Source organism: Hyla sarda, chromosome 6 (assembly GCF_029499605.1).
Source record: "Hyla sarda isolate aHylSar1 chromosome 6, aHylSar1.hap1, whole genome shotgun sequence".
NCBI lineage: Eukaryota > Metazoa > Chordata > Amphibia > Anura > Hylidae > Hyla > Hyla sarda.
This window is the reverse complement of record NC_079194.1, coordinates 26,302,784-26,310,438: the sequence shown is the minus strand read 5'-3', so window position 1 is coordinate 26,310,438 and position 7,655 is coordinate 26,302,784.

Genomic DNA, 7,655 nt, shown 5'->3' with positions numbered 1-7,655 from the left:
TTAAAAAGTGCTATTATATTGAGGACTTTAGCGCTGCTCTCCTACTCGTCTGTGCATGTAAAATTCTTTGGGATATGTTGGGACTTTGTATATGCAATTTACGAGGAAATAAGATTGATTTCTAAAGTCCCAACATATCCCAAAGAATTTTACATGCACAGACGAGTAGGAGAGTAAGCATCTTAGTAGCGCTAAAGTCCTCGATATAATAACACTATCTTTTTAAATTAATTTTATTTATTATATTTTATCAAGTTTATTTATATATGTAATTTACTGAGCAAATAAGTGATTTCTAAACTAGATAAAATATATAAAATATAAGAAAAAAATGTATTTAAAAAATTATTATATATATATTTTATTATAATTTTATATATATTATAATAAAATATAATTAAAAAAAGTTAATAATTTTTTTTATATTTTATATATTTTATCTAGTTTAGAAATCACTTATTTGCTCAGTAAATTGCATATATAAACTAGATAAAATATAAGAAATAAAAATTATTAAAAAAATTATTATATATATTTTATTATAATATATATTTATAATAAAATATATATAATTTTTTTAATACATTATTATGTCTTTGAACATAGGGTGCTAATAGCACAAAAAGCCTAAACACGCCCTTACCACACCCCCTTTAAAAATATGTTTTTATAAAAATTGGCTAACAGGGCGCTAGATATCTGAGTATGTGACACTAATAGTGTGAGCCACATTTTAGGCAAATGTGACGGAGCTGAAGCAAAAAAAAATTTGAATACCCCCCCCCCCCAATGTTATTCATTCCTGGCCACTCTCTTTGTCCCATCAGATAAAATCCAATAATGTTGTCCCACAAAAAAAATATAAAAAATGCAAAACGTAGGGAAACCTTAGTAAATACCATGGAAAAAAAATACTAAGAAAACTACACTTCACTCTTAGTAAATCAGGGCCATTGTTTATATATTGAAATGCAGTAACAAAAAACACAAAGCGTTTATCAGATAGAAAAGAAATAAGAACTAAAGTTACAAAAAATCACAGACAGGAAAAAAGTCAGGAAAGGGAGGATAGACAGAAAAAATTATTTAAAAAAAAAAGCAGGAAAAAGAGGAAAAATAGAGGCATGGGTAAAAAAATAAAAATAATAGAGACTTCTTATCATATTACAGTGAGAGTCAAAAACTTTAAGAGTGTACCTGTCATTTAAATAAAATAAATTTAGAAAACGTCCTTTAAATTTTTTTTTTTAAAAGATCCGTTATATGTTCCGTTATGAAAACCCTGAAAATCGCAATTTCTCCTGTTACTTTCTCCCGTCACAAAATAACGTCCGTTATTAATAACGGTCTATGACGGGTTAAAACGGATAATGTAAAAATCCCATACACTATAATGGGATTCTGTAACGGCCGATGTTCATAACGGAACATGTAACGGATCTTTAAAACGGATGAATGTATAGTGTGAAAGGGGCGTAACAGGGCCGCAGGATAGAGATGGTTGCAAGATGGGGAGTACAGCTACTGCTTCTCCCCGCTCATTCACCTGATCTGTGGGGGTCGCAGCACTGAGACCCCGACCCATCAAAACTTTTGAAATGTCACTTTAGGCTGATCATACACCTTCAATAGCTGCCCCCCCCCCCCCCTGTGATTTCCTGTACGGGGTCCCGGCAGCCCGCGGGAAGGGGGCGCGTTGACCACCTCACGAAGCGGCGCCTGACACGCCTCCTCAATACAACTCTATGGCAGAGCCGGAGCGCTGCCTTCGGCTCTGCCATAGTGCTGAATTGAGGGGGCATGTCGCCTGCCGCTTCGTGCGGTGGTCAACACGCCGCCTTCCTGCAGGCTGCCGTGGAGATCGTGGGGAGCCCCAGCGGTTGGACCCCCCCTCCGCGATCTGAAACTTATCCCCTAGGATAGTGGATACGTTTTTCAGGACTGGACTACTCCTTTAATCTCCTTTGTGAATAACAGTATCATGTGATAAAATTCGTCATGTCTGATCCCCCCCCCCCATAAACCTGAAGAATCAGTCTGGACCTGCCAGAACCGGCAGCTATGGCCGACTTTGCTCCTTCAATCCTTTGATCCAGGTTTGCATCTCCGCAGATGTTTTTGCAGTCTCATTGGGGGAGATTTATCAAAACCCGTCCAGAGGAAAAGTTGCCCAGTTGCCCATAGCAACCAATCAGATCGCTGCTTTCACTTTTAACAAGGCCTCTGCAAAATGAAAGCAGCGATCTGATTGGTTGCTATGGGCAACTTCTCCTTTGCACAGGTTTTTCATAAATCTCCCCCATTGTTCATATCTAACAGTCGTCCTGGATACAGCAGGGCATTCCCGATTTAGGGGCGATGTCCCTCTGCCCCGGGACACCGGTGAAGAGAGTGAAGAGCCCTTGTATCTCGCTCTTGTCAGGAGGCCATATTGTCTATGGGCTCCAGCTGTATCCAGGCATCTACAGCAGGGGTCTCAAACTGGTGGCCCTCCAGATGTTGCAAAACTTCAACTCCCAGCATGCCCGGACAGCCGAAGGCTGTCCGGGCATGCTGGGAGTTGAAGTTTTATAACATCTGGAGGGCCACAGTTTGAGACCACTGCTCTATACTATTGTCTAATTTCACATTGAAATATGAATGTAAAGCCTGAATATTACAGATTTCGTGTTTCTACACATTTTGTATGCTTAACCTCTTTATCCACAAGAACCTTGAAGTTAAATGTATTTAAGGGTACGTTCACACGCGCAGATTTTTTAGCGGGTTTTCCGCTGCGTATTTGAAAGTGGGCGGGCTCTTCTTGGCTGTCCGCAGCAGATTTTCCGCAACGGAATTTACGTTGTGGAAAATCCGCCACAGTCCCAACTGACTTTAATGGGGCTTGCGGCAGATTTTCCTCAGTGCACATTCCGCCGCGGAAAATCGGCTGCGGACAGCCGAGAAGAGCCCGCCCACTTTCAAATACGCAGCGGAAAACCCGCTAAAAAAATCAGCGCGCGTGTGTGTATTTCGCTGCGGATCCGCCGCTGAAGGGCCTCTATATGCTGCCTTTACATGTGCCTGCTCGGAGCGGCAATACGCAGACACACTGAAACGACGTGCGAGTCGCTGCGCATGCGCGGTATACTCGCACACATCGCGGCCGCTCCCCCTGCTCAATGAGCTAGGCCGAGAGCTGCCGCGATGTGCGAGTATACTGCGCAACTCACACATCGCAGTGTGTCTGCTCGCAGCGCGTATTGCCGCTCCGAGCAGGCACATGTAAAGGCGGCATTTAGAGGCCGTTCAGCGAAAACCCGCTCGTCTGAACGTACCCTAAAGGTATTTGTAATTTTTGACTCAGTCCAGGTATGTTTTGAGGTTATATTATACTCCTGTTAAGCTGAAGCGTATAGGGGTGTCCTCATCGGATTTATGTTTCCGCTGTTCTACGGAGGTAGGTACTTTTCTGCATGCGGTTTGGGAATGTCCTGTTATAGCCTCTCTTTGGAGGTAGGTGATGGGGTTTTTGGCGGATAATCTAGATTTCCCCTTCTTGCTTACCCCAGTGGTTTGCTTGTTGGGTATCCTCAGCGAGGTGGTAACTGGTTCGTATAGAGGTACCCTGATCCGATTCTTGTTGTTCTGTGCCCGTAAGGTGGTTGTGATGACGTGGAAGGATTCGTCCCCTCCTCCTTTATCTCGCTGGCTGAATATGGTTAATAAATATGTCCCGTTGTACCAAGCTTTGTATAAGAGTCGTAGGTGTCCGGAAAAATTCGAGTAGCTTGTACTGGATGCGTCGGCTGACCCTCCATCTGGAGTAGCTTAGTGAACTTTTTTCTTTCTTTCTTTCTTTCTTTCTTTCTAATAAGGTATTAGCCTTGCATGAGGGGCGGGCTGGGGGGGGGGGGGGTTCGGAATCACTGGGATGTGTGGAAGTGTGAATGTATGTTTGTCTGTCGGTGTGGGGCTCTTTTCCTATGTGTATGGTCGCCTTTGGTTATCTTATCCCTGTTATAGTGATGGAGTTGACCTGTGGACCTACAGAGGCACTGGTTGGGTGCTATACGTTATTGTTGGGTGCTATACGTTAGTGGTTGGGTGCTATACGTTATTGTTGTGTATCTTATGCATCAAAATGTAATAAATAAATACTTTTTTTTTTATTTTTTTGAAAGTTGTATGTAATTTATTAGCTTTATAAAATTTGTATTATTTCCTGATAGAATAATCTATGACAAAAAAAAAAAAAGAAAAAAAAAAAAAAAAAAGGTATTTGTCCAATTGTATACCACTTCAGAGTAAATAGTTTTTAAATAGTTTTAAATTCATGTGATCATTTAGGTCCATTAAAAGGAGATATATCATGCCCAAAAACGCATATAATAGGGTATATGTTTTAGATTGTGGGAGGGTTGGACCTCTAGGGACCCCCTGCTCTCCCCAGGATGGGGTGTTGCACCCCTGCACAAAGTAGCAGCCAACACTCTCCCACCACGTATGTTTGGGTATCTCCAGCTCTCCCTTAGAGATATATGGAGGTGGCAGGGTGGCCGCCGCTTCGTGGGGGGGGGGGGGGGGGGGGTCGTGACGCTCTGTTCCCAGGAAGAGACGGGACCCCATACAGGAGATCCCCAATGGTCAGACCCGCCGCAATCTAAAACTTATCACCAATCCTGCGGATATAGGGGATATGTTTTTTACCATGATACTTCTCCTTTAAGATTCTACTACTTGTAGATCTGTAGATACAACATCAAGATAAAAGTTACAACAACATTAAAAAAAAAAGCAAAAAACTAAGAAAAAATACTAAAAAAAACCCTGTAAAAATCTGCAAGCCACCAATCAGGTGCAGGGAAGTGCATTATATTTTTAGACAATTCTTAATACACGAGTTTGCAAAAGAGTTTACAACATGAACCTTGACAGCTTTTGCAATAAGAAGAATGAAAGTTATTCTATGCTTGGAAAAAAAAGTTAACAAATACAATAAAAGGATTTAAGGGTAAAGCATTTCACTAAAAAGGGAGTACTCCAGCTTAAAAGAGAAAAAAATAAAAATAAAATAAAAAAAAACTTATCCCTAGCCACAGGATAGGGGATAAGTGTTAGATTGTGGGGTCCTGTCAGACTGGAAAGAACTACACAACTTCCTGTTGAGCATACAGCAGCTGATAAGTACTGGAGGGATTAAAGGAGTTCTCCAACTGAAATCTTTCATCCCCCGCTGTGCACTGGCTGTAAAACTATACATAATAAACTTTCACTTACCTGCCTACGATCCCCCGTTGTTCCGATATCGCCGTCCCCGGTCTCTTCCTCTTCCTGCGGGTCGGTGACTTCACTCTGCGCTCAGCGGCCGCGAAGGGACATTGCTGCGGCCGCTGATAGGCTGAGCGCAGAGTGAAGTCACCGACCCACAGGAAGTGGAAGAGACCGGGGACGGCGATATCGGAACAACGGGGGATCGTAGGCAGGTAAGTGAAAGTTTATTATGTATAGTTTTACAGCCCGGGCACAGCGGGGGTTAAAAGTTTTAGCTTAGAGAACTCCTTTAAGATTTTTGTAATAGAAGTAATTTACAAATCTGTTTAAACTTTCTGGCACCAGTTGATTTAATAATAAAAAATAGTTTTCCACCGGAGTACCCCTTTAAGGATAGGTTCACACATACTTCTATAAATAAATAGGTGAAATCCACAGCATCAAATCTTTAATTAATGGTTATCTGGATTAGGTACGTGTGAACATACCCTTAAAATAATAAATCACCAAAAATAGAAAAATAAAAAACGTGCCGACCATGAACTTTGCCGTTGTTGTGGGGACAGAGTAATGATTTGTGATATAATAAATAGGTAAAAAAGCTAAACCTTTTATTTTTTGAATCTCCGTCCACCACCAAATTTAGAGAAAAGCACATACACTCCTTTCCACCGCTACTTACTGACCCAAACTCTGTTAACATACTATTTTTTGTGTCTCAAAAAGTTTTTGTTTTTTCTTCCTTTTAATTAAGGACCAACTAGATTTACAGCCATTTTTTTGCTTTTGGCCTGTCGTATTGGACGATTTTTTACTATTTTTGCTGTAATTTTTTCTGATGTATTTTTGGGCTATAGCAAAGCTATGGCGCACAAACAAACAAACAAAAAAAAATTTACTTTTTCTTGGGGGCGGGGTGTACTCTGGGCTTCTAGTGGACCACAATAAAGCCCATAAATAAGGCCAAAAATAAGGCCAAAAAAGGCCCCAGTCCTTGATTTTTCCACCATCAATAAAGGATGTTGACATCCTGCATGAATCGTTAAAGGGGTACTCCATTGGAAAAAAAAATTTTTTAATCAACTGGTGCCAGAAAGTTAAACAGATTTGTAAATTACTTTTATTAAATAATCTTAATCCTTCCAGTACTTATTAGCTGCTGTATACTACAGAGGAAGTAATTTTTCTTTTTGAATTTCCTTTCTGTCTGACCACAGTGCTGACACCTCTGTCCATTTTAAGAACTGTCCAGAGCAGGAGCAAATCCCCGTAGAAAACCTCTCCTGCTCTGGACAGTTCCTGACATGGACAGAGGTGTCAGCAGAGAGCACTGTGGTCAGACAGAAAGGAAATTCAAAAAGAAAAGAATTTCCTATGGATCATAACAGCAGCTGATAAGTACAGGAAGGATTAATATTTTTTTTTAATAGAAGTAATTTACAAATCTGTTTAACTTTCTGGCACCAGTTGATTTAAAAACAAAGGGGGAGATTCTCAAAAACCACTGTAATTTCTGTTCCAGCGATATTATTCACAATTTTTTTCTCCTCACATCTTCAAAGGTCTCTTTTGCTGCTTTGAAAAATATAAAAATGTGTAAATTCATTTTCGCGCCACTTTTTTTTTTTTTCCACACCCCAAATTTTTTTTTTTGTTGAAGCCATGTTGGAATTTTTTTTGCCATAATTGCAGAGGTTGGTGCCAAATTTGCACCAAAAATTCTAGTGGAAACATCTCACAAAATATTCCATGGTTACTAGTGCCCAGACCAAGAGGGGAAAAAAAATAAAAAATAAAATTATATATATATATATATATATATATATAACACACACACACATACACATTTTTTAATAACATTTTTCAATAATAATTTTTTTTTTATAATTACTTAACACCTATTCCCCCAAAAAATAAAAAAATAAAACTACAACCATTTCTCTACTCTCAAAAAGCTGGTGTGAAATTTTTGATGTAAACTGGACTCTCACCCCTTTGAAAATATCACGTAAAGCAGACAATATACGTGGACACGCCCACTTTTACAAAACTGCCTTGAACAGTGTAAACCGCGGCAAAAAGCTCTTTGAAAATGTGGTCGATACTTTTTGCTCCAAAATTTTGTCGCAAAATTTATTTTTTTTGCCGCAAAATTCAGATTGGCCCTCATTTACTATTCTAAATCCGACTTGTTTTGTCAGGTTTTTTTGTCGCATCTTTGTCTGCGCCATGTCGCAGACATCGTGCACCAGTCTGCGACACGATGCAACATTTCTTCCCGACAGACCCGATGTGGATTCTACCAAACCCGAAAAAGGAGCGTAACCCGACATTTCTGAGCTTTCCCACGTATTTATAAAGCTTTCCAACCCGAATATGTTGAATTGTTGTGGATTTGGAAA